The 25,479-nt window shown below is 46.8% G+C and overlaps 1 protein-coding gene across 2 annotated transcripts in view; it reads right to left on the bottom strand.

The window, feature by feature from the left end:
• Positions 1 to 16,397, bottom strand: part of TIAM1 (TIAM Rac1 associated GEF 1) — a 198,250-nt gene extending 181,853 nt beyond the window's left edge. Inside the window, exon 1 of one of the 2 annotated variants that reach the window (XM_032865446.1) lies at positions 16,244 to 16,397. The gene's annotated coding sequence lies outside the window, so the exon portion shown is untranslated. The remainder of the gene's footprint in view (positions 1 to 16,243) is intronic. The other variant, XM_032865445.1, reaches the window with a different exon arrangement.
• Positions 16,398 to 25,479: the final 9,082 nt, after the last annotated feature.

The raw sequence follows: 25,479 nt of genomic DNA, 5'->3' as shown, positions 1-25,479 counted from the left end.
CGAAAGCCACTGTAGACACCTGAGTGCGGGGTCCAGTGCACGTCTTTGCATGATTTCACCAGCATTTTCAGGAAGCAAAACGACAGAGAGAGAGAAATGGAAAACACAGCTTTCAGGAGGGAAAGCCAAAACAGGCCCCGTACTCTTCCAGAAAGTCCCCCTTTCTAAGAACCTTTTTGAGAAATGACATCGGCAAAGAGGTCTGGTTTTAATTTCATACACACATGCATCCATGCCCTACACTGTGGTTTTCTCAAGCCCTTCGAATAGATTTATAAACTCAGAAATGGGAAGAGTTCTGAGTTTTTTCTTTTGTCTCTATTCAGGAACCCTGTCTGTGGGACTTCGTTGTCCATTCCAGGACCCCGAGCCCATGTTTCTCAACGGGAACCACCGGCCTGTGGCTGAGAGCCATCTCCGGGCCTGAATTCCACGAGCCTCTCCCTGAGCACAGCCCATGGCAGGTGCAAAACAAATTGTTGCCTGGGAAATGTGTTTCAAACTTTGAACCAAGTGTTCAGCCAAGATCATGACAAATTTTAAAACAATGATTCATAGAGGTCCCCGCACAGGTATCGAAATTAATTAGGAAAGTAAGCATCCGTTCAACCGATTCTGTCAAAATCCACTTAGAATTACTAAACAAAAAGTATAATAAGAAATACAGGTATCTCAAGTCAGATAGATCCATGTCTTGGAAAAGGGGAACTCGCCACATCCAAACAGACTGCAGGGGTCAGCCCAAAACTGCTCAAGGAACTACCAGCCACCTCTCAGACAAAGTGTGATAAAAATGATATCCAAGAACCCAAACACGTTTTATGATACGCTACACTAGAAACCATTTTCTCAATGATGGCTTACATCAAAATTCACTGTCAACATCTCTAAAACCGAAATGCATTCCTAGTGTCAGAGACCGCACATTGCCATCCTACTCCAGCCCGGGACTCCCCGGCGGGGCCACGCCAGCTTTAAATTCTCCAAACAGATCACGAGGCATTTTAGTGGGCCTTCCATTTTCCATTTGTACATGTAGACATTTACACGATGTCTACTGCAGGCTGACATTTCGCAGATGAATTTCCCACATCCTGTATTTACCACATTCGAAGTATTCCTGGGCATTCCTACCCACTCCCATTTGTGAGTTAAAAAGAGAACCAGGGAAGACCAGAAGGATAAACAGACAGGGTCACCTGAACTAAGGTTCTCCCACTTGCCAGACTGCAATCCGATTTCAAACTATAGAAATAAGAGGCCGGCGATCTGAGTTTAAAGGCCAACTTGAGGTGCTCTGGAGAAGATGGAAATATTTAGCATTCAGAGCTGCTTTTTGCTTTCTTTTAACTATACGGTCCCAAAGAAAAAGGCACCCACATAAAACGTATCCAATCACCAAGAAAAAAGCAAGTACACGCTCCTATGTTCCCTTCATCCGACTCACAACAAAATGGGGGTGTTTTCTCATTTTGTTTAATTTCTCTGCTGCTGAAAATTACTTCCAGATTTTGTCTCTTCTTTGGTTTCCATTTTCGTCCTACATGAAACTCCCTCTCCCCGGAGTAAAAAGGAAAGAGAGGAAAGAAAACACAACCAGAGGGTGACACAATGTTTTAAGTAGAACGCCAAATATATAAAATGCAGCCCACAGCATCTGGGTCTGAAAGAAACACATTTAAATAAATAGTATAGCAAGACGGAGTTAAAAGTTGAGTCTTGAGGGGCGCCTGGGTGGCTCAGTGGGTTAACCCTCTGCATTTCGCTCAGGTCATGATTCCAGGGTCCTGGAATCAAGCCCCGCATCGGGCTTTCTGCTCAGCGGGGAGCCTGCTTCCCACTCCCCAACTCTCTCTGCCTACTTGTGATCTCTCTCTGTCAAATAGATAAATAAAATCTTAAAAAAAAAAAAAAGTTGAGTCTTGATACATAATACCCCTATCACAGACTCTGACTGCCCTATAGAGGGAGATACACGGACATACCCAGGACCTTACCACGTCATTTGCTGCCCCAACAACTAGCTCTCCTGCCGTGAAACAGTTAGGAAGAGCACATCAGAAACACTGGGTTCACCGGACTTCAGGCTGGTGCTCATCTCTGCTTCCCATTTTATTAAATAAACATCAACTGGCAATTAATGATAACCATTCTGCTTAAATACAAATGACTGCACTTACTGACCTCCCTCACCTAATTTAAACACACACACACACACACACACACACACACCATTCACCAAAACAGAAAAATCGCTATGCCCGAGGCAAGCGACAGTTTCCTGCAGTATCAACATCAACACAGGAACCACCCAGAAAAAAGCCTTCAAACCACCACCAAGGAACTGAGTAATAAAACTCCCACACTCATATTCATGTTATTTATATGATAATTAAAATCACCCTCCAAGGACCTAAGAAAGAGTCAGGTTGGTTAGATCTTTTCAAGACTAAACAGCCCAACAGGCATCAGCACAAACTAGGTTTCTCCAAATGCTGGAAAAAATGGACCAGCCGGAGAAGAGCCACACCGCGAGCATGGCATAACGTAGACTTGTCCAATCACTACACCGCCCATGTGTGACTCATGGAGCACTGAGTGTCGCCTGGGTTTCAATTAAAAAAAGAAAAATTAAGAAATTATAATTAAAAACTTAAAAAGAATTAAGATGGGGTGCCTGGGAGGCTCAGTGGGTTAAGCCTCTGCCTTCGGCTCAGATCATGGTCTCAGGGTCCTGGGATCGAGCCCCCATGGGGCTCTCTGCTCAGCAGGGAACCTGCTTCCCCCTCTCTCTCTGCCTGCCTCTCTGCCTACTTGTGATCTCTGACTGTCAAATATATAAATAAAATCTTTAAAAAATAATAATAATTAAAAAATTAAGATAAAAGAAGTGGAACAGAAATACACCTACATTGGATGTTTGCCCCCTGATTTCTTTCTTTTTTTTCTTTTTTAAGATTTATTTATTTAGGGGTACCTGGGTGGCTCAGTTGGTTAAGCGTCTGCCTTCGGCTCAGCTCATGATCCCAGAATCCTGGGATTGAGTCCCACATCAGGTTCCCTGTTGGAGAGCCTGCTTCTCCTTCTCCCTGTTGTCCCCCCTGCTTATGTTTGTTCTCTCTCTCACTCTCATTCTGTCCCAAATAAATAAATAAAATATTTTTTAATTATTTTTATTTATTTATTTGAGAGAGAGACACAGTGAAAGAAGGAACACAAGCAGGGGAGGTGGGAGAGGGTGAAGTGGGCCTCCTGTGGTGCAGGGAGCCCAATGCGGGGCTTGATCCCAGGACCCCGGGAACATGACCCAAGCCGAAGGCAGACGCTTAACAACTAAGCCACCCAGGCGCCCCCAAATAAAATCTTTTTAAAAAGAGAAGAAGAAGATTTATTTATTTATTGGCTGGGGGGGGCGCCGAGGGAGAAACAAAATCCCAAGCAGCCTCCCCACTGAGCACAGAGCCTAACCCGGGGCTCCATCTCGGGACCCGGATACCATGACCTAAGCTGAAATCCAAGAGTTGGACATTCAACCCACTGAGCCACCCGGGCGCCCCCGTCTCTGGTTTCCTAAAAAGAAAGAAATACTACAAATGCACTGACAGTTCTAGTAACACAGGAAAATGAGAAATGGGAAGAACCACGGAAGCAAGGGGTTGCTGGGAGTGCCGACTGCCCAGGTGTGTCTACCTGGACTTGGCCGTGAGGGGCTGTATCACGGCTACCTCTCTCTGCCTCCCTTTCCTCAGCTGGGAGACTGGGATGGTAACAGCTCACTGGGTTACTGGGAGGATGAAGTGTGGTTAATACATGTTAAGCATTTAAAACCATGCTAGGCAGAGTGTAAGCTCTTAATACGCAACAGAAATTAGTAATATCATTAATAATTTTGCCGATCACTCCACCATCCCACCGCTGAATGGCTCACATCGTGACCCTTCAAATGTACCGAATTTCTAGACAACACCGGTCCCATGGCCCATTAACTTTCCCCCCCCTCCCCCCGCATCCTCTCTTCTTCCTTCTACACCATAAGCTCCCTGAGGGAGTTCGAGCTGTGGGTCACACCTCACTGAGCCCCCCACCCCCAGAACACCCCCGACAATGATACCCAGACCCCCCCCCCCGCAACGAATGGCTCGGGGGATAAACAAATAAATGAACTAACTGTCCTCCCCCTTCCCAGTCAGTGTGAAGCCTAAAAACTAGATGTCACTGTGCTAACGTGAAGAGATTCCCTTACTGTGGTTTGTCGGGACTTCTGAAAAGGCACTAGAAAAACAAAGAGCAACAGTTACTATTACTCTGAGGCTAGAATCAGAAAAGCTTTCCATCAATCTTTGTGGCTCTTGGCTTTTCCACTGTGATGAACTCCATGCTTGCTACACGTGTAGGGTGACTGTAATGACCTCCAGTGTTCCCTGTAAAGCTAAAACCACCAAAAAAACCACTGGATAGTCACATACTGTCAACTCTGGATTTTTCGTTCAGGCACCATTCAGCTGCCTCACACACTCTCTGCCTGGGTGTTCTTCATTACCACGCTTCCCGAAATTTCCAAAGCCTTCAGGTCGCCATTACACAGCACGATGCTGCCTGACCAACCAAGAGTCCCACCGATAAGGGCCCCCACAGCTCTCGCCAGCATCACTGGGACCTCAGGTACTTCCTCCTCAGCCGCTAGCAAAACTAACCCAGTCCTCTGGAATGAGTTTTCTTTCAGGCTCTGAAAGTAATTATCTGCAATCCCATCACTTTCTTCCCACCGCCCCGCCCCACCCCAATCCCAGACCATTCATTCACCTTCTCTCATAAGAAAACAGAACTTCAGGAAGCATCAATTAGGAGCAGAGAGAAAAGGCTGTGCGCCAACTGGCTTTGTCCCAAGTTAAACGCACTTATGTCAACCTGCTCCGTCACTGCCCCAGCCTATGGACGGACCAGGGTACCCAGCCTTTCTGGAGTTAAGCTCTTGTTTACCCACTGTCAAGGAGGCATTTCCCAGGCAGCCTCTCTTCCCTTGGAGACTGGCTGCAACCACTCCTACCCCCTACCCAGGCAACCAAATGTGACATCAAAGGAGCCTCCCGAGTGGCCATCTGTCCCTGCCATGCCAATGTTTATGCAACGTGGGCAGGAGTGGGACAGAACAGCCAAAGGACCTGGGGTGTGCTGCTGCATCCGACATGGGCACCAACATCTCGGGCTATATGTGCTATAGAATAAGACAATGACAAGAAAGTCCCCGGTCCAGCTAAAGGGGCTCCTTCTTCTTACAAAGGTTAAAACTATTTAGCCTTCTTGAGAGTGTTCAAAGAATGGGCTTGATATGTTTCACCTGCAGAGAGGTGTGCGTGTGCATGTGTGTGTGTGCACGTGTGGCTAGGTAGCTAAAAATAAAGTCAGATCCCTAATCTTGCAGTTTTTCAAATATTGGACGCCCCACTCACTGAAAGCCCCACCTAAATATGGTACTTCAGGCAATACTGACTTTAACAAATTCAGAATCCCTTAAGTGCTAAGGGGGAATTGGCTAAGATAGAAAAGGGACAGATCAGAAAAGAACCCAGGAGTCTCAGATTTCAAGAATTAATATGACCACTAGAATCATTATCTAAACACCTGTTTACATCTCGGAAGAGTTGTGGGTTTGGAAGTCAAATAAAACACAGCTCAAATCCAGGGTCACCGCAATGTGTGATTTTAGTGAAGTCATGTGGGTTCCACCGATTGGACTTGGAGAGGGGAATGGCACACCCTAGGGTGGCTGGCAGCGGGCAGCAGTCACGTACTCTGCTAAAGAACACTTAGCAGAACACCACGCACACAGTGTATATGGTCTCTTCCTCTCTGCATCTTCAGTTCTGGATTAACCCTCCTTCCTGGACCTTATGGTGGGAGCACACCCAGGAGGCAAAGTATGTCTGAGTTGGCCAAAGAAGGAAGGTCACCGTGGACAGGCAGCCAGCCACCAGCAAAATTCAATACAGTGACTCTGCTGGGGAACATCTTTGTTATCTTCCAAATGGGGTGGGGAGGGGGAGACACTTGACATATTTTACCTACTCTTCACATAAAGCTTGTCAAACTACATCTCAAGCACTGGAAGAAAACCCATATTATTCATCACATAAATCTGCTTAAAATCCCCCCTGGGGTGGTGGTGGGGGGTGGCTAGCCACTGTGCTTGAAGCCAAGTCATGAGACATCCACTCTGTGATTCAACTTGAACAGCTGTGGAGTGAAATGCACACAAAGGCTCACACAAAACAGGCTAACAATTTCTAGATTTGCCCCTGGCTTATTTTTCTTTTTCAATTTTGTTCTTCGACCACATTATTTCCCTTCATTCACAGAACCTGGAAACAAGCTTGGCATTTCTTTGGACAGCTCTGACTAGGTTTTGATTAATCTCCAAAGAATCAAGTCACTGAACATTTACCCCGTGGTTAGGGCACACAGTCATAGCTCCACAGGATTTACAATCAAATGAGGGCAAAGAGAAGATGTACAGCAGATCCCCCTCATCCGTGGGGTACGTTCCAAGACGCCCAGTGGATGTCGGAAACGCGGACAGCACCAAACCCTACCTATACTGTGTTTTTCCCTATACAAATGCACCTATGATAAAGTTTACTTTATAAAGTAGGCATAGAAGAGATTAACAACAACTGATAAGAAAACAGAACAACGGTAATGCTATACTGTAATAGAAGGTATTTGAATGTGGTCTCACCCTTCTGCTTGTGCTGACCGCAGATGATAGAATGCTGACGTCACGAGATGAAATGAGGGGAGTGACATGGGCACTGTGACGTGTGTTGGGCTACTAGTGACCTTATTTTCATTTATTTATTATTATTATATTCAGTGAGCCAACAAGCAGAACATCATTAGTTTTGGGGGTACTGTTCAACGATTCATTAGCTGCATGTAACACCCAGTGCTCATCACCACAGGTGCCCTCCTTAACTCCCATCGTCTGGTTACCCCATCTCCCCCACCCCCGTCCCTTCTGTAACCGTCAGTTTGTTTCCCAGGGTCCAGAGTCTCTGGTGGTTTCTTACTGACCTTCTGATAATACGTCAGAAGGAGGATCCCCTGCCTGTGGACCACGGCTGACCCTCAACCGCGGGTAACTGAAACCAGAGATAAGAGGAGACTGCTGTCCAAGGCAACATCTGACAAGTGTCACTGGTGCTGGGGGGGGTAAAGACAGTAGGCAGGGACAGACTGCAAAGGAGGTGAGAAGGAAGTGGGCTGGAGTTGATACTGAAGGAGGGCTAGGAGGAAGTCATCTTAGTGGGGAAAACAGGGGGGACAAATGTCCAGAAAGGGACCCAGTAAGGCTGACTGGGGGAACAGCCTGCGGGCAGTCCCTCATTACACGGGTCATTCCAGAGCTCCCCAAGACAGTCAGTGTAACGCACAACGCACACTGAGGCAAACAAACGGAAAGGGAAAGGCAGCCCTGCCTCAGAGAAACACAAGGGAGCATTCTGGGGTCACCTGGGGGGGGGGCTCAGGTCATGATCCCTGGGTCCTGGAATCAAGCAGCATCCAGCTCCCTGCTCAGTGGAGAGCCTGCTTCTCCCTCTCCCTCTGCCCCTCCCCTGGCTCATGCTGGCTCTCTCTGTCTCTCAAATAAATAAAATCTTTTAAAAGGGGCGGGGGACACAGACCCTGGAGCCAGAAGACCAGGGTCCAAACACTAGCTCCCTACTTTTTAACTCTGTTCCTTTAAACAAGTTACTTAGCCACAGATGAGAATTCATTTATAGAGAACACCAATTCGGGGAGCAGGGGAAGGAAACGGTCTCTGGAAAGAGGAGAGAGGAAACCTCAGAATTGTCCTAAAATCCACGCACACGCACCTCCCACCCAACCCCCCGCCCCCAGTGGTTAGTCCTGGCTAAGGGCTGCCCTGGAGGAACAGGGTTTCCTTGGGTGACACGGGGACCCAGCCCTGAGGGCAGCTGTCCAGCACAGGAGGTGCAGGGGAGTGAAAGCAAGAGGAAGGGAGCAAACACGCAGGAAAGGTGAGCCCCAGGGGGCGGAGCAAAGGGCGGGGCCAGCCTGTGCTCCCAGGGTCTCAGGGCTGTTTTGTCATTATTGAACTGTTATCATTTCCATCATTTTTTGCGTCCTGAAGAAGGCAAATCACCCGATCATGCTAACACCAGGAGATGTAAATACTGAGAGGGAGGTCCCCAGGCTGCCGCTGAGAAAGGAGGGGCAGAGGCTGTTGGTCTGGTTCAGGAGCAACAGGTAAGACCGGACCCACAAGTCCAGGCACGATCCGCAAAGCGGGCCTGCAGCGCCGGCTAGGAGGCGCAGGGGTGCGGGCGGCGGCATGCAGGAGCGCGGCCGCTACGGCCCGGAACTCCGCATGGCCGCTGCCTGGAAAATTACAAACAGAACCGCCACAGGATCCAGCCAGCCCACTGCCCCGTGCTGTGCATGGGAAAGAAAAGGAAGCGGCTCTCAAACAGGTGGTCGCACCCCTCCCCAACCCTGTGCACTCAGCAGCCAAAACGCAAAATCTGCCTGAAATGTCCAGAGCCAGATGAATGGGGAAAAAATGCAGTGTAGACGCACAACATGGTATTAGCCTTTAAGAAGTCAGTCCTGCGATATCGCAACAACATGATGAACCCTGAGAACATTCTGCTGCGTGAAAGAAGCCAGTCACGGGGGCGCCTGGGTGGCTCAGCCGGTTAAGCGTCTGCCTTCCGCTCAGGTCATGATCCCAGGGTGCTGGGTTGAGTCCCAGGATCCCGGCTCAGTGGGGAGCCCGCTTCTCCCTTTCTCTCTCCCTCTGCCCCTCCCCTGCTCTCTCACTCACTTGTGCTGTCAAAATAAATGAAATCAAGAAAAGAAAGAAAAAGAAAAAAAGAAAGAAAGAAAGTCACAGAAAGACAAATGCCACAGGATTCCACTTACATGAGGAATCTAAAACCATCTAACTTTAATGGGAGCAGAGTGGGGCTTGCCAGGAAGAGGGAAGGAGAGGGAAGGGGAGGGAAAGGGAAGTTGCTAATCACTGGGGACATCATTTCAGTCATGCCAGATGACTGTGTTCTGGAGAGCCACTGTTAAGATACTGTACCTACAGCAACTCACACCGTGTTGTGCATTTAAAGATCTGACAAGAGGGCGGGTCTCGGGCAAAGTGCTCTTAGTACAGTAAAATCAAAAGTAAACAACAACTCAGGGAGGAATGGTACATCAGGAAACATCTGTGATTCCTCCTCCCCATCAAGTCAGCGGTCACCTATTTTGTTCAAATTCGGGAGGGGCCAGCCTCCTACCAAACCCTGGTAAAGGATGAAAACAGTGCGGCGTGCTACCTAACTAAGAAGGCTCGGGTGGGTTTGTTCATGGGCGGAAGGCATATCCGGGAAGAATCACTCCAAGTCTGTAGAGTTATAAAGGACCCGTTGGTCTAAGTGGTTCTCCTCCCCAGGAAGTAAAGGAGGGTGGACATGCCGCTGTCCCCACCTGGCAGAAGGGAAACTAAAGCACACACAACCCCTCCTGGGACTCAGCCACGCCAGGGGGTAGAGTTATTTCTTTGCCCTGAATGCCTGACATGTGGCATGTTTGTGGCCTCTTCCTTTCAGTGGGAAGCTCCTTGCCTGTCGTGCCATGAAGGCACCAGTCTGAGAGTATCAATCTGAGCGAGCCCTCCACACAGTACTTATTCCCCGATATCCAAACCCCCTTCACCAATGAGACAAAGGTTCGCCCTGCCTGCTGAAAATAACACGATCTCAGTGCACCCGGGTGGCTCAGTCGGTTAAGCATCTGCCTTCAGCTCAGGTCGTGATCCCTGGGTTCCGGGATCAAGTTCCGAGTCTGTCTTCCAGCTCAGCGGGGAGTCTGCTTCCGACTTTCCCCCCTGTTCCTGCTCTCTCTCTCGCTCTAAGATTTTAAGATTTTAAAAAATCTTAAAAAGGGGGGGCACCTGGGTGGCTCAGTGGGGTAAGCCTCTGCCTTCGACTCAGGTCATCTCAGGGTCCTGGGATCGAACCCTGCATCAGGCTCTCTTGCTCAGCAAGGAACCTGCTTCCCTCTCTCTGCCTGCCTCTCTGCCTACTTGGTGATCCCTCTCTCTCTCTCTGTCAAATAAATAAATAAAATTAAAATAAAATAAAATCTTTTAAAAAAAGTAACATGATCTCACATTGAACAGCCCCAGAAAAAGCCCATTCTGATACCAAGTTTCCCCTAGTGCAGTCCAAAACAATTCCTTCTTCTCCTTTTCGGGTATCATAAAGGCAGACAAAAGAGATTCCAGGAAGACAAAGGTAAGAGGCTCATTACCCTGTGAAGTGTCTGAAATAATGTAATCTGAGAATAATGTAAAGGGAATCTTTTTCCTCCCGAGTCAAGGCATAAGGAATCAAGGCAAATCAGTGGTCATTTACAAGGGGGCAGACCCACCCATGGTGACCCTGCCGTGGGAGATACACCACTACACCCTCTTTGTCAAGCCCGAAGGACTGGCTTGTCCATGGAATGACCTAACAACAGGACCCGACTCCTCCAAAGGTTCCCAGGAAACCAATTTCAAAGCCTCAAACTGCGAATGGGGCAAATCAGCAAGCCCTATTTCCATGAAAACAGCAGTCACATATAATGAACCTCCTGTTGTCCCTGGACAGGAGGATTTGAGCAGAGTCCCAAGGGGAGAAGGTCTTTAAAAGTTTGAGTCCTTTTTTCAAACCCTGTGCGAATGCCCCCATTACCCCATCCCACACGGAAGAAGCTTCTTTCAAGATCTCCAAATGGGCCATCTAGAGGGGCTGCTCACGTCCCAGGAAGAGATAAGATTCAGAGTTTCACACCCCATGTACCGACCCTCCTCTCCTCCTGGCTTTCAGGTCTAGAAAAGTGGGCCTCACTCAGTTCACACCAGTTCTACCTATACGAGCAGACACAGGAAAATAATGGGTTTTGTGCTCATTTTTTTATATAATTCTAGAGGCTGCAGGATTGTCCTCTGAAACATTAACGGGATAACATGCAAGAAGAACTGGGTATTACAGACACTAGATAAATCACTATTTAGTATTCGTATGTCAATAATCAGAGAAGTATTTACCAGGTCCTTATTCAACCACAGCTTTGTAGAAACCACTCTGGCCATGGTTGTTCCTGCCCACAAGAATCTCTGAATTTACACAAGTCAGAAATCTCAAACAATGGAGCCTACAATTCTAAAGGATCACGTGCTTCACTACACGGAACACCCCCCCATTCCAACCCCCCCACCAGCCCTTAAACGAGTAAAACTTTCCAAAATCCATGATCTCTCCACCCCCTCCCCCAAGTTTTACCAATGAAGGCCAGGCCAATACTTGTTTTCAAGCAACAGAATCAAAATAAACTGGAGGCGTGCCATTGCAAAACACTTACAAAGACTATACGCCTCCTTGTTCCCCACTCATAAAAGCCCCAACCAGGACAAACAGCAGCACAGTTACTCAGCACACCGGGTCAGAGTGGACGGGCCAGACCGCAGGTAGTCAACCTGTCCGTCTTCGAAAATCACTTCCCAGCTGAGGCCGATTCACTACACAAAATGGAAACCAAGACTCACTCCTTGGGCAGAGCAGTGCCAAGCCTTCCCCGGCGGACAACCCCTTCCCCTCGCCCACTCTGCCCCTTACACAATTAGACACCTAAAGAAACATTCACTAATGAGGCCATATATAGCCCAGGACCCTTTTTCAATTGACAGACCCCAGTGAGAACGAAGAGCTTAAAGTTGCATGACTTCAATAATGCCATAGTCCTGGAGTAGTACCCAGCCGACCCTCTCTGCCCCACGTCTCTCATTTCCCTTCTTGGTTATGAGGTCAGCCATAGCCTTCAACCATCCACACTTCCTTTCAACCATCCACACCTCCTTCAACCATCCACACTTCCCCCAAAGGACAGAGGAACTTTTGGCGCTACAAAAACATTCTCAGAAAATGCAACAGCCATAGAAAACAGACACGGTTCTGATTAGCACCGTCTGTTTCCCGGTTGACATTCCCACCAACTCTGCACTGGGCTTCCCTTTTCTCCTCTGCCTAACACTTGTTATTTCTTGTCTTTTGGGTAGTGAGATGGTGGTGTCTTGTTGTAGTTTTGATCTGCCTTTCCCTGATGGCTAGGGATGTTGAGCATCTTTTCTAGAGTCACGAGAATTCTGGAGTAACTAAATCGAACAAGCGCTACCTTCACAGAAACAACCCCACTAAGTTACATCCCAGTCTCTGCCAAGTTTTGAGCTGCGTACTCATTTCGTTGCTAGAAAGGAAGGGAGAGGGTAAGGAGGAAGGGAGGAGCGGAGGGAGGGAGGGAGGGAGGAAGGAAGGAAGGAAATAATAGAGCAGTGAGACCCTCAAGGAAGTGAGATAAACTGAAGGAAAAAAAAATAATAATCCCGGAAAGGTAAGGTAAAAATGGGAGTGGAAAAAAATACAGCCAGGATACCACCAAACAACTGGGATAAGAAGATGAAAATACTGGAAATATGGAAAGTGACCCTAGTAACCCAACTGCCCATAATGAAGAGAGAACAGATGGGAGAAGTGTCTTTGTCTTACTCTGTTGCAATAACCTTTCCCATTTCTGGAAGGAAGGCACTGAGAGGAGTTGTGAGGGCAGAAGTACAACCAGAAAGGGCAGGGTGGGGAAGCGAGCAATGTCCTACAGTGTATTAAGTGCTGCTTTGTTCCAACTCACAAGACAGGGGCCTGCCATGAATACTCGGCAAGAAATCTCACAACAGGGGCGCCTGGGTGGCTCAGTTGGTTAAGAGTCCGACTCCTGATTTCAGCTCAGATCAGGAGCCCAAGGTCTTGAGATCGAACCCAGAGCTCAGAGCTCAACAAGGAGTCTGCTTGATGATTCTCCCTCAGCTCTTATGCACATGCACACTCTCTCTAAATAATAAATAAAGCTTAAAAAAAAAATAAATAAAAGGTAAGATGTTGCACCAACAGCCCCCTAAGCAGTTTTCATTACTTCCACCTCACAGGAGGGGAAATGTAAGCTCGGAGGGGTTAGGCAATTTTAGGGCTAAAAGTGATAGAGCAAGAATTCAGATCCAGGGGCACCTGGCTGTCTCAGTCAGTAGAGTGTGTGGCTCTCGATCTCAGAGTCACGAGTTCAAGCCCCACCTGGGATGCAGAGATTACTTAAATAAATTCTGAAAAAAAAAAAAAATGCAAAAAGAATTCAGACCCAGCTCTTTCTGACTCTAAAATTCTTGTTCTTATACTGTCACAAACTCAGAAAGATTTTTCTGAGAACGCGTTAAAAAGCCAAGACTCATGCATTAAATATGAACCAAAACGCAACCTTCTTCCTCAGTCATTACAGCAAATTTGCTCTACCCTCATACAAAGTAAATCTGTATTGTGGGTTGAAAGCACCTACAATTCACAGGAAATTACCAGTAAATCTTATGTAAATTCTAGCTGGATGTTTCCACAACAATTTCACAGGGTGTGCCCCAGTGACTCCTCCAAACCCACCTTAGAACAATTTGATCCATTGGGTATGAAACTCGAAGAGCACAAGGTATGTTTTAATAAAACCAAGAAACATGATTTCCAGGACACAGAAAATAAATACATAATGTCTGTCTCCCTACAGCTATGAGACTCAGTTACTTAGTTTTAAAGGCTCTTAAAATCTTTTTTGACAGTGTTCCACAGCACAGGACTTTTTAAATGCGTGTAAACTTAAGAAAAGAGGCAGTGTTTTGTTTCATTTAAAATACAAACAAAAACCAAAGTTGGTTCTTTCAAATGTCAATAAAATTGTTAATACATAAGCAAGACTGATCAAGAACAAGAAAAGCACAAATAGCCAATGCTGGGAATGAAAAAGGAAACGTTTCAGGGCGCCTGGGTGGCTCAGTCGGTTAAGCATCTGACTCCTGATCTGGGCTCAGGTCCTGATCTTAGGGTCCTGAGATGGAGCCCCGTGCTGGGTGTGGAACCTGCTTAAGATTCTCCCTCTCCCAAGGGGCACCTGGGTCGCTCAGTGGGTTAAAGCCCCTGCCTTCAGTTCGGGTCATGATCCCAGCTGGGGTCCTGAGATCGAGCCCTGCATCAGGCTCTCTGCTTAGCAGGGAGCCTGCTTCCTCCTCTCTCTCTCTCTCTCTCTCTCTCTCTCCCTCTGCCTACTTATGATCTCTGTCTGTCAAATAAATAAATAAAATCTTAAAAAAAAAAAAAGAAGATTCTCTCCCTCTGCCCCTCCCCACCCAAAGAAAGAAAGGAAAAAGGAAACATTTCTACAGTCTTCTAAAATATTATACAAGGATATTTTGTACAACTTCATACCAGTAAATTTTAAAATTTACATGAACTAGGAAACTTCCTATTTAAAAAAAAAAAAATACTTACTAAAACAAGATAATCTTAAGTGGCCCTATTCCTGTTAAACAAATTGAATCTGTAACTTCGGAAACAAACAAACAAACAAACAAAAATCAGGGTCAAACCAGGATATTTATGGGAAAGTAAGGAGTCCTTTAGAAAAAAATAGTGAGACAAAAATTATAATATTCTCTCACACCTACCTGCACCTACCTAATTCATATAGCGGAATTAATCCAATTTCTAATGTCTGCATGAAACAGTCCCATGTGACCGGGTCTAGATACCTTTATTAGTAATATACTTCCTCTCTCTGGCGAAGGATTATGGTTCCATAAAACTCCTTGTGAGCAAGGGTCTATTAGTGAGTTTCACCGGCACCATCACGAGATCCAGTCTGGCTGTCTTTCCTGTTGAGTGAGTTGCTACAGACTTCTTGGGGGTGGGGGAAGCGGGCCACACACTTCAGGTCAGCCATCAAGTTCACATCTGCATGGCCTGTTCTGTCTCGATCCTCAAGGAGCTAGAACACAGGGCTCTGGCTGTTGTGACAGCCTAGACCATGCAACCTATTGTTCTTCCCTGGGACGTGTCTGCTTTGGCTTAAAAGTCATTTATTTCATTTTACTTCTGTCTCACTAACTTCAGGAAAGCTGGAAGGTGAAAGCAATCTAAGTAAAACTATGGCCACAGCACCCTGTCCCCTGTGCCATTCTGATTATCAGGATCATGCTAAAATCCAGCTCTGCTCACCCTCCTAACTGCACCCAGCCCGGATCTGAGAGAAAAGGAAATCTGATTTTCTATAAACATAGTAACAGCCGCCCATTTCTTTACCTCCACGAAGGTGTCCTAAAAATAAGGCAATTCTCTAAAAATTCATAGGGGGGATTAGTTCACAACACACACACACACACACACACGCACACACACACTCAAAGACGCAGCTCCCACTTCTCTATACTAACCTGTTGCGGTAAAACAGGTAAATTAGCCCAAAAGCCTCCATCAGAACCCCATGCAGTGAGCGAATAATACAAAGCTCTAAAAGGGGCTTCAAATAAAACCTAAAAATTGTCTGCCAGCAACTTTACCTTCGGCCAAGTTCATCACTTGCTGGAACCTATATTAAGCGTCACTTGCAATGATCCCGGGTGCCAGCCTCCACCCAAACTTCCTCTCCCCACCCCACCCAAATCTGACTTAGGCAATCGACCTGCAGATAAAGCAGCTGCCACAGAAAAATGTACTCTTTTCAAAAAAGTTCCAGATACACGAGTAACACCTCAGTACTAGGAAGTCTTGAGCTGAACTAAATCAGACACCCCATTAATGAGAAACGCAAGACTTCTGATGGCTCCCCATAGAGTTCCCACACCCACCCAGGGGCTGTCCCGCGCCCCGGCTTCAAAACATTCCCTTGGAAATACTGACTCCCAAGCCTTTCAGGGGATACGGACCGCGCAGCCGGACAGCGGGGACAGCGGGGACACCTCTGGTGAGTGACCTGATCCCGCAGCCTTCCTCCCGCCCTACCCCTTAAGATCCCTGGATAGGAAGGCAAAGGGGGAAAGGGAAAGGTGAAGGGCTCAAAAAGCCCCAACCCTTCACCCTGGGGCCAGAAGGCACACGGGCGGCGCCCCCGGGGTGTCCCAGCACAGCGTGGAGCCGCCGCTCACCGATCCCGCCGGGCGCGGGGCTCCGGGCGCACGGGTCCCCCCGCCCCGCCACCGCCCCGCGGCCGAGCTCGGGGCCCCAGCGGCCTCCCCCAGCCACAGCCACCCGGGTTGCGTGCCCTCACCACCAGCACAAAGACCTTCGGCGGCGCAAAGAATGGGCTTGAAATTCACGCTCACCAGCGCTCCGCAGGGCGCACATGCCTCCCGGTCTCGCCGCACGTCTCCCAACTTCCAGCCACCGAAATGAGGAAGCAGCGCCTTCCCCGGCTCCTGGCAGCGGGAGTGGGCGTAACTTGTGAAGTTGCGTGCCGTGATGAATCTGGTCATTTGGGTGTGTTGGAGAGGGTTTGTCGCTCCTCCCCACCCACCGTCGCCTCCCTCCTCTCCACCTCCTTCCCCAATTTAATTCTCCCCCTCGGCGTTCGCGAGACGGAGAGCTCAGGCTGGCTGTCCCTCCAGACCCTGAGCTCCTCACAACCTTGGGGGAAATTTTATTCCTAACAGGCCTGAACCTTTTATTTTATTTTATTTTATTTTATTTTATTTTATTTTATTTTATTTATTGGTGGCAGCACAGGGCAAGAAGGCTTTTATTTAAAAAGCTAGAAATCTTAAATAATTGTAGAATGCCCCCTCTGCACAGACAGGAATGTGGGCAGGTGAGCCAGTAGAAACCTAATTCCTAAATATCTACTTAAAAAGGGGGGGGGGCGCAGAAAAACAAAAAGCAAACCTCTAACTGGCTATGGTTCCTTTAAAACTTACTACAAAAGAGTTCGGACATGAAAAAATATATTTGCAAATCAGACAGTGAACCCTCAAGTAGCCATTATGCAGCAAAAAAAAAAAAAAAAATTTAAATTACCAATATAGTTGGAGCATCAGTAAACTCCTCCCTGAAATATATCCCCCTCTCCCTCCCCCTAGAAAAACAGCTGCAGTAAACTTGAGTTCCCATGAGCAATATTCATACCACAGTTTCTAGGCATTGTAAAGGACACCAGCTAACTTCAAAGTCCACCCAAAAGCAATCCAATGACCATCCCTTTGCTAGCACTGACCTTGATTCCGAAAGAGAAGTTTCATTAAATAACACTAAAAAAATGACCACACACGTTAAATGAAGCCTCAGGTGGCCGGTTAAAGAAAATGAAGGAAATCACAATATAAGAAAATAGGAGATCTGGAATGACAAGTGGAGGCCATATCTGAAACAGGTGAAGCATTCATGGATAAAATCAATAGATTAATAGAGCATTGTCATTTTACAAGGTTAATAGCTGTGTCAAGGCCAAGGATACTGACCCACACTTGCAAGGGGCTTTCCTCAAGAACCCAGACTGCAAAAACTGAAATACAACATACATTAAAGAAGTCCTAATTACTCAAATGCCTGCCAGAGTTGTAGGCTGGGAGCAACACTCAGAAAAGGGAACTTTCAAGATAATGATGATAAAACATTAATGATAAGATAATGATGATTCCACAAAATAGTGGAAACCAGGATACACCCAAAACTGACTCATATAAATATTCATATATATATATGAAGAAGGAGATCCTAGCTCATCTTTATATTCCCAGTAACTTGAGCAGAGGCTGGCATAAGGAGAAAATTAAATGAATGAAGCCAATGAACAAAAGAATGTCCACAGAGAATTCTGAAGGAACATAGTGAAGAGACCGGATACATGAAATCAGCAGGAAAATGGAAGTGACTTTGCCCAGCGGGAACATTCAACAATCATGAAGACATTTGTCATTATCACAACTTGGAGAAGCTCTTGGCATCAAGCAGGCAGAAGATACAGATGCTACCTGGGAAAGCCTCCCACAACAAAGAATTATCCAGCCCCCAAATGCCAATATCGCTGGCTAATGAGAAGCCCCGGGAGACAGACTTCACTATCAACAGTCAGTGAATGGACTCATTCCATATATGATAATCAACAACAGGAGAGGAGACTCTCCCGGGACATTAAGGATATATAATAGCGTTTCTCCTCCTTTTCCACTGTCCAGCATCTGATGAGGGCTGGACCACCTGCGTGGGATCAGAGATAGTGGGCACTAGAGTCAGAAGCAGGAAACCATTAAGGCTTGAGGGCACAACAGCCTCAAGCCTATGCACTCCAGAAGCTAAGGACTTGTGTCAAATTTAGATGGAAATAATCAAGAAGGGGGTGGGGAGGAAGATGACATAAGGGGGGAGGGTATGTATCAGCTTTAGAATCACAGATAGCATGCCTTTGGGGGAGGAGGCAGGGTAGGTGCTGGGAAAGATCCACAGACAAAACCTGCTTATCGCAGGCACCAAGAGTCATTTCTCCATTGACAGTCCCAAGCAGGGGAGACACTCCACTGAGAATAGGAAGGATGTTTAATCTGATTACAGCTTATTGAAAAGAAAGTTACAAATCACTTCTGGGGGGAAAAAAGAGGCAAGCCCTTCCATGTCTACCCGGCAGGGTTAAGAACCTACAAAGTGAACACATCTTTTCTACAGGTTTTCTGGTCTCATCATTACCTAAGAAGTGTTTCTTTGAACTCTAGAATGCCGAGAGAATTCTTGTTCTTGCTCAGTGTTTCTCAAAACGGGGCACATGGGACAGTGGGTTTGCTCCCCTCGAACTCCCTCGGAGCCTCACAGATAGTCAGCAGGGGATAAACGCACGTGGATGGAACGGAAGCAATCTTCACCTCATTGCCCATTTCTCAGGCCAGTAAGTAAAGACTCTCCTATAGTTGCTTCTGGAGGAATCCACAAGGCACCTTGAGTTCAAGAGGCTGAACCAACTGTGAGCCCACAGAAAACCCTCTGGTTTCATTCAGTGGCAGACAGACCACGAAACAGCTGACATCGGTTGAAGCACACAACCTCAGGACCCAAGAGGTCCTCAGGCAGCGGCCACCAGTCTCCCAGGGGAGCTGCCCTTGGCATCAAAGGAAGGACGCCAGGCTGGGGGTCCCCTCCGCACACCTGTGAACAAACGGGAGGGACAGAGGACACCCTATCCCTCTTCAGGTCACCAGCTTCTTTATCTGCGGCTCTGAATGCCATTAGGTTTTGCTTCGTAAAAGCAATTTAGGAAAAGAAAATGTGAGCACAGCTACGAGTCTCTCCGAAAGCAATGCACTTAAGCAGAAATGTACGGTGTTTCTGTTCCAAAGAAATGCAACCAGTAGAGCGAGCACAGTTGACTTCTGTGTTTTGCAATTTCCCAAGGGGGGGGCGGGATGTTAAATGACACGAGTCACAAAGACAATCAAACGTTACCACAAATAAAATGATTTATGGAAAAATATTTTGAAAAACTCGAAGCCATGACACCCTTAATAAGGCATTTGTCCTGGTCGTGGATATTTACACAAGAGCTAGCTACCCAGATATAAGACTATATAATGAATACATAAATGTATGGTGGAAAACATTTGGTACATGGGGAGAAACTCAGAAAGGGTCAGACGGCTCTCCTTCCCTTTGTCAGTTGAACTGACGCTCAGAAACAAAAAAATATGACGAGTTTGTTTTCCCCACAGACTCTCATTCAGGCTTTATCTTGCTGTTTTATAAATTTGTCCTACAAGAACTGACTCGTAAAATTCCTTTCAAATTGTGTTCTCAATGACACCAATGCCTTCTTTAAAGCAAGACTCTTCTGGATTTCTGTTCAAGGGTCTTCAGAACCAACCGGATCCAAGATCAGGGCAGCAAAATGGAAAAAGGGTTGCCATCCGCTGGGCAGACAAGGTCCAAGATGTGGACACCAGCAACTCCACACCTATGGAGCGTACCTGTCCCTCCCTTTCCCAGCTCACGTAGAAAGTAAGGTGGGTTCCCAGGCACAAGGTAAACAAGCGCCCATATCAACCCACTGTCCCTCTGTCACCTCGCAACAGCAAACAGCACCACAGGTGGAGAGAAAGAGCGTTCTCCTCCTCAAGTAGGTGAAGCCCGGCAGGGGTGTTCATGAATTCACAGATGATCTGAACCAAAGCAAGGACTCCCCGGCATCATGGCAGACCCAAACCCAGATCCCATTAATCATACAGTATCGCTAAAGAAGTTCAAAAGCTTTTTTACGAAGCCATTCTGTGGTTGGCCACCAGACTGATGGCCAAAATCAATTTTTCACATTTGAAACAGATTAAAAGTCTAAATGTGGATCCACCCCACCCACCCTCACGCTTGGTGGTCTGAGGTTCACCAAGAATGCGGACGTGTTTGAAAACCCTTGACACCCCCCTGGATGAGGCCTTCCCTCTCTCTGAGAGAAAAACCAAGGTTCGCCCTTTCAGACGCTGTCTTCAAGGGCAGAGCCTCGTTCACTTTGATTTGACGCAAAAATGTTTTACAACTTGGGGGCGCCTGGGTGGCTCAGTGGGTTAAAGCCTCTGCCTTCGGCTCAGGTCATGATCCCAGGGTCCTGGGATCGAGTCCCACATCCGGCTCTCTGTGCTCCCTCCTCTCTCTCTGCCTGCCTCTCTGCCTGCTTGTGATCTCTGTCTGTCAAACAAATAAATAAAATCTTAAAAAAAAAAAAAATGTTTTACAACTTAAACTTCACCCCCAGCACATTTAGTGACTTTGAACAGAGTTTTCTCCATCTGAAAACGGAACGCCTAAAAAAGAAGCAGAAGTCATCCTGAAGAATATGGAGTCTGAAAATTCTTATAGCCTTTTTTTTTTTTAGCAATTTTTTTAAAGACTTTATTTATTTATTTGACAGAGAGAGAGATCACAAGGAGGCAGAGAGGCAGGCGGGGGGTGGGGGGAAGCAGGCTCCCCGCCAAGCAGAGAGCCCGATGGGGGGCTTGATCCCAGGACCCTGAGATCATGACCTGAGCCGAAGGCAGAGGCTTAACCCACTGAGCCATCCGGGTGCTCCTGAAAATTCTTAGAACCTTTAAATACCAACCAGATCCAGAATACTCTGCAGGGACTGAAGGTGAGGCAAGTCCCTTAAAATCCAGAGGCTTCGGTTTCCTCAACCAGGAAGTGGTAATAGCCCACTAATACTGTCTGGCTTCCTCGTGCTATCTTCCCATCGTATGTTCCCTCGATTTTAAAACTCCCATTGCTTTCTGTGCCCCAAATGACAACTGCTCACACAACATTTATGAAACATGCCAGAGTCAAGACTTTCAGGACGGACTCTCACCCTTGTAACTGAAGCCATGCTTGCAACTGGAAGGGAAAGGGGGGAAAGGCAGGAAGCGCAACCCAAGGGTAAAGGTAACAAAGAAGCCAAAGGAAAAGTCCACGAACCCTTCGCACACTGACTCGCAATCATCCATATGGGGCCAGATGCTGTCCTGCCCACACACACAGTGAGGCGGCTGGTGCCAAGGGCCCTGGGAGCCTTGCACAAGAGGTACATGTGGATCGTGGGGGCGAGAGCATCTGGGTTTTCCCTGGTGTGGGCTCTTTTAGACACCTCTCTACTCAGCGGCAATAAACAATAATAATTATTATTGGCACTCAGCGATCGTGCTGAATAACTAATGTTAAGAAGATAAGAAGTCAAGTTCTCATTTCAGTCCTGCCTTCTCTCCAGAGAATGTGTGGAGCCGGGACAGCCTCACGGTCCTCCATCTAGCCCCTAGGGAGGGTTCCCTCTGGGGCTCCGAGGGCTGTCCCATGGAGGAGGCCTCCTCTGGACAAGGGAGAAGCAAGGATGTGAAGCAAGGCCTTGTTCGAGTCCCGCCCACCACCAGGGGAACAACTTAACAGCGAGCCACCTGGCTTCCCTTTCAGTAAAATGGGGAGTTGAAATCAACGCCTACTGACAATCCAAGGGGCTACGTGGGTGAACGGGTTCATATAGGGCACATACCCAGCACTGCCCCTAAACTAGGGGGCCCTAATTGGACAAAAACAGTTTTCAGTCAGGAAATAAGCAACCAACCATGTTAGTGTTTTAAATGTTTTCAAGGTTTTCGTGTTGATATTGCTGTTTAGTCATAGAGAGAAACACAGTTATGGAGCAGGTGGGAGAGTGGGGGGCCTTGTCAGACTCAGGGGTCATAGAGAGACCTCTTGAGCCCTTCCCCAAGTCCCTATGGCAGAGAAGCAGCAAGCCCCCTCGTGAAGCTCGCCACGGTGAGACACACAGGCCCTCGGCACTCACCAAGGAAAATCAACAGGACACTCACTTGTTTTTGTCAATGAAGGTTTTGATTTTTTGTTTTATATGGAAACTATCATTCTAGAATTTACAGACCAAAGCATATTGGAGGAAGGGTAGGTGGGAATGTGAAGCAGACAGCAAGGGACACACCTAGCACCTGGGACCAATAGGGAAGTGACAAGGACCACGCCCACAGATGTGTTTCTAACACCTGACACCGTACACAGTCCTCTGCTAGTGACAGGCACAGAGTCAAGGAAAATTAAGCGACTTCTAGTGTCAGAGGAAACATGCAAATGAGAATCTACTTGTCTTTCCTTTCTAAGAACAACAGACATTAGATTTTATGGCCTCTTGGAACACTGGTGCCATTTTCCCTAAGGTAAACAAAAATCCAACATGCAAAGAGTATTTTCTTTTTTTTTTTTTTTTTGGTTCCAGAGGTAGAGGTCAGTGATTCATCAGTTGCACATAACATCCAGTGCTCATTACATCATGTGCCCTCCTTAATGCCCATCACCCCATTACCCCATCCCTCCATCCCCCCATCCCCCTCCCCTCCAGCAACCCTCAGTTTGTTTCCTGTAGTTAAGAGTCTCTCATGATTTGTCTCCCTCTCTGTTTACCTCTTATTTTTCCTTCCCTTCCTCTATGTTTATTTGCTTTGTTCTTTACACATGAGTGAAATAATATGATATTTGTCTTTCTCTGACTTATTTTGCTCAGCATAATACCCTCTATTCTAGTTCCATCCACCTGGTTGTAAATGGCAGGATTTCATTCTTTTGATGGCTGAGTAATATTCCTGTGGGTGTGTGTACACATACATACATTCCATTGTGTGTGTATGTGTGTACCCACACACACACAACAGCTTCTTTATCCATTCATCTGTCAATGGACATGTGGGCTCTTTCCATATTTTGGCTATTGTGGACATTGCTGCTATAAACATTGGGATGTGAGTGCCACTTCAAATCACTGCTTGTATATTTTAGATAAATACCTAATAATGCAATTGCTGGGTCGTAGGGTAGCTCTACTTTTAAGTTTTTGAGGAACCTCCATACTGTCTTCCAGAGTGGCTGCACCAGTCTGCATTCCCACCAATGGTGGAAGAGGGGAAGGGGAAGATATTTGCAAATGTCTTATCAGAGAAAGGGCTAGTATGCAACATCTAGAAAGAACTTAATCAAACTCAACACCCAAAAAACCCAAAAAATCCAGTCAAGGAATGGTCAAAAGACATGAACAGACATTTTCCCAAAGAAGACATACAAATGACCAGCAGACACATGAAAAAATGCTCCACATCACTCATCATCAGGGTAATACAAATCAAAACCACAATGAGATTCCACCCCACACGAGTCAGAATGGCTAAAATTAACACGTTAGGAAACAACAGATGTTTGATGAGGATCTGGAGAAAGGGGAACCCTCTTGCAAAGAGTATTTTCAATTGGAAAATACAATAAGCCTATATCTCAAAATATTAAGGGACCTGGGGCAGGTCAGAGACACACAAAGAGTCGCAGACCCACACACATTATTAAGAGTAAGAAGGGGTCTGATTAGTCACTCACCCATCTGAGGTCAGCAGGGTTAAGGGACTCACTCAGGCTCACATAATAAAATAATGGTAGATTCAGTCTAGAACCCAGATCTACGGAGACAAATCTGCTGTATGTCCTGCCAACTCAATTAACCCTCCCTGGGGGGGGAAAAAATCCATATTATAAACATTAAATTCAGTATATGCATATATAATTTTGGGCCCCAACACAGGACAAAAGGCACATATAAATTAAAAGATGACATAAAGTGAACTCATCGAAAACTAATAAGCAAACCATAATGACGAGGTACGTGAAAAAATATCTTGGCTCAGCCCCAGACGAGCCAACAAGAGGCCAAGAGGCCCGGACAGAAGGACGCAGTCAAGCCAGGACGGCTGAAGGCAGTCTGATTCACCAGCAGCCAGCAACCTCCCAAACAAATTATTAGACTAGGCCAGACTGCGGGTAAGCCCGGGGGTGGGGGGACAGTTCTTACATGCCCCAGGGGTCATGTGGGCACTCTGGCCAAAGGCAAGTTTCCTCCAGTTTCTCCCCAAGAAACGAAAACATGTCTCTACGGATGCTGCAAAACAGCATCTTCTCACTTGCACGTGAATTTGCACCGCAGCCCAGTGCACAATTGGCAGAAAGCGTCCACAACCCAGGCATCCATCAACAGATGAACAGATGGACAAAATGTGGCCCATCCGTACAACGAACGAATGACTACTCAGCCGATAAGAGGAGTGAAGTTCAGAAAAAGGCTACAAATGGTGAACCTTGAAAACAGAACGCCAAAGGGTGAAATCAGACGCAAAAGAACGACAATGGCAAGATTCCACTTAGAAGTATCTAGAAGAGGCAGATTCAAAAAGACAGAAGGGAGACTAGAAGTTACCAAATGCTAGGGGGACAGGGGGGCTGGGGAGTCACCATTTAATGGTTACAGTGCTGCTGCGTGAGCAATGAGAGAGTCTGGGACAGAGAGAGCAGTGATCCTTGTACAACGCGGTGAATGTCATTACCGCCATGGAATGGTAGACTTAAAGATGGTCAAAATGGCAAATTTTCTCATCCACAGATCTTTACAACTTTTTGAAAAGATTCAAAACAACACCTCATCTGCAACCTATTGGCTCAGGACCACAGAGCTTTTCACAAAATACTGCCGCTAAAAACAAAAGTAATCAAAACTTCAATCTAAGCACATTAACCAGCTTTAAAATGTGCCTGCTCTCCCTGTCACATTACCATGATCTTAATCACATACCTAAAGGAGCGATTTTCTCTGATTGTAAGAGATAAAATGGGATTGTCTCACCTCAAAAATTCAATCTTTTCCAATTATAAAGATGAAACAATGCGCACCTCTTCCCAGGCAAAGCTTTCACAGTCTGCCAGGTGTCACAGCTGTACCCAACATGCCTCGCTGTACATCGGCTTCCCCCAGCCTGTTCCCATCCCCAATTTCAAAGCAGATCAAGCAACGGGAAGGGCTGGGTGTAAATCCAGCACCATAAGAGAGAAATGCACCAAACTCAAGTTACCGGTTGAAGACGGGAAAATGGTGCACATTTCAACAACCACCTTTTACACATTTAACGGACCTGAACCTGCCAGGAATTCCTTCTCTGTCATAAGCCCATCATCTAATCCTTGTAAAACCCCAATGTCTCATCTGTAAAGTGGGTTATAATAGTATTTCACCTGTGATGCTTCTCAA

Source organism: Lontra canadensis, unplaced genomic scaffold (assembly GCF_010015895.1).
Source record: "Lontra canadensis isolate GAN:19392208 unplaced genomic scaffold, GSC_riverotter_1.0 scaffold29, whole genome shotgun sequence".
Lineage (NCBI taxonomy): Eukaryota > Metazoa > Chordata > Mammalia > Carnivora > Mustelidae > Lontra > Lontra canadensis.
Note: the sequence above shows the minus strand (reverse complement) of the source record. Positions and strands in the feature narration are given on the sequence as shown.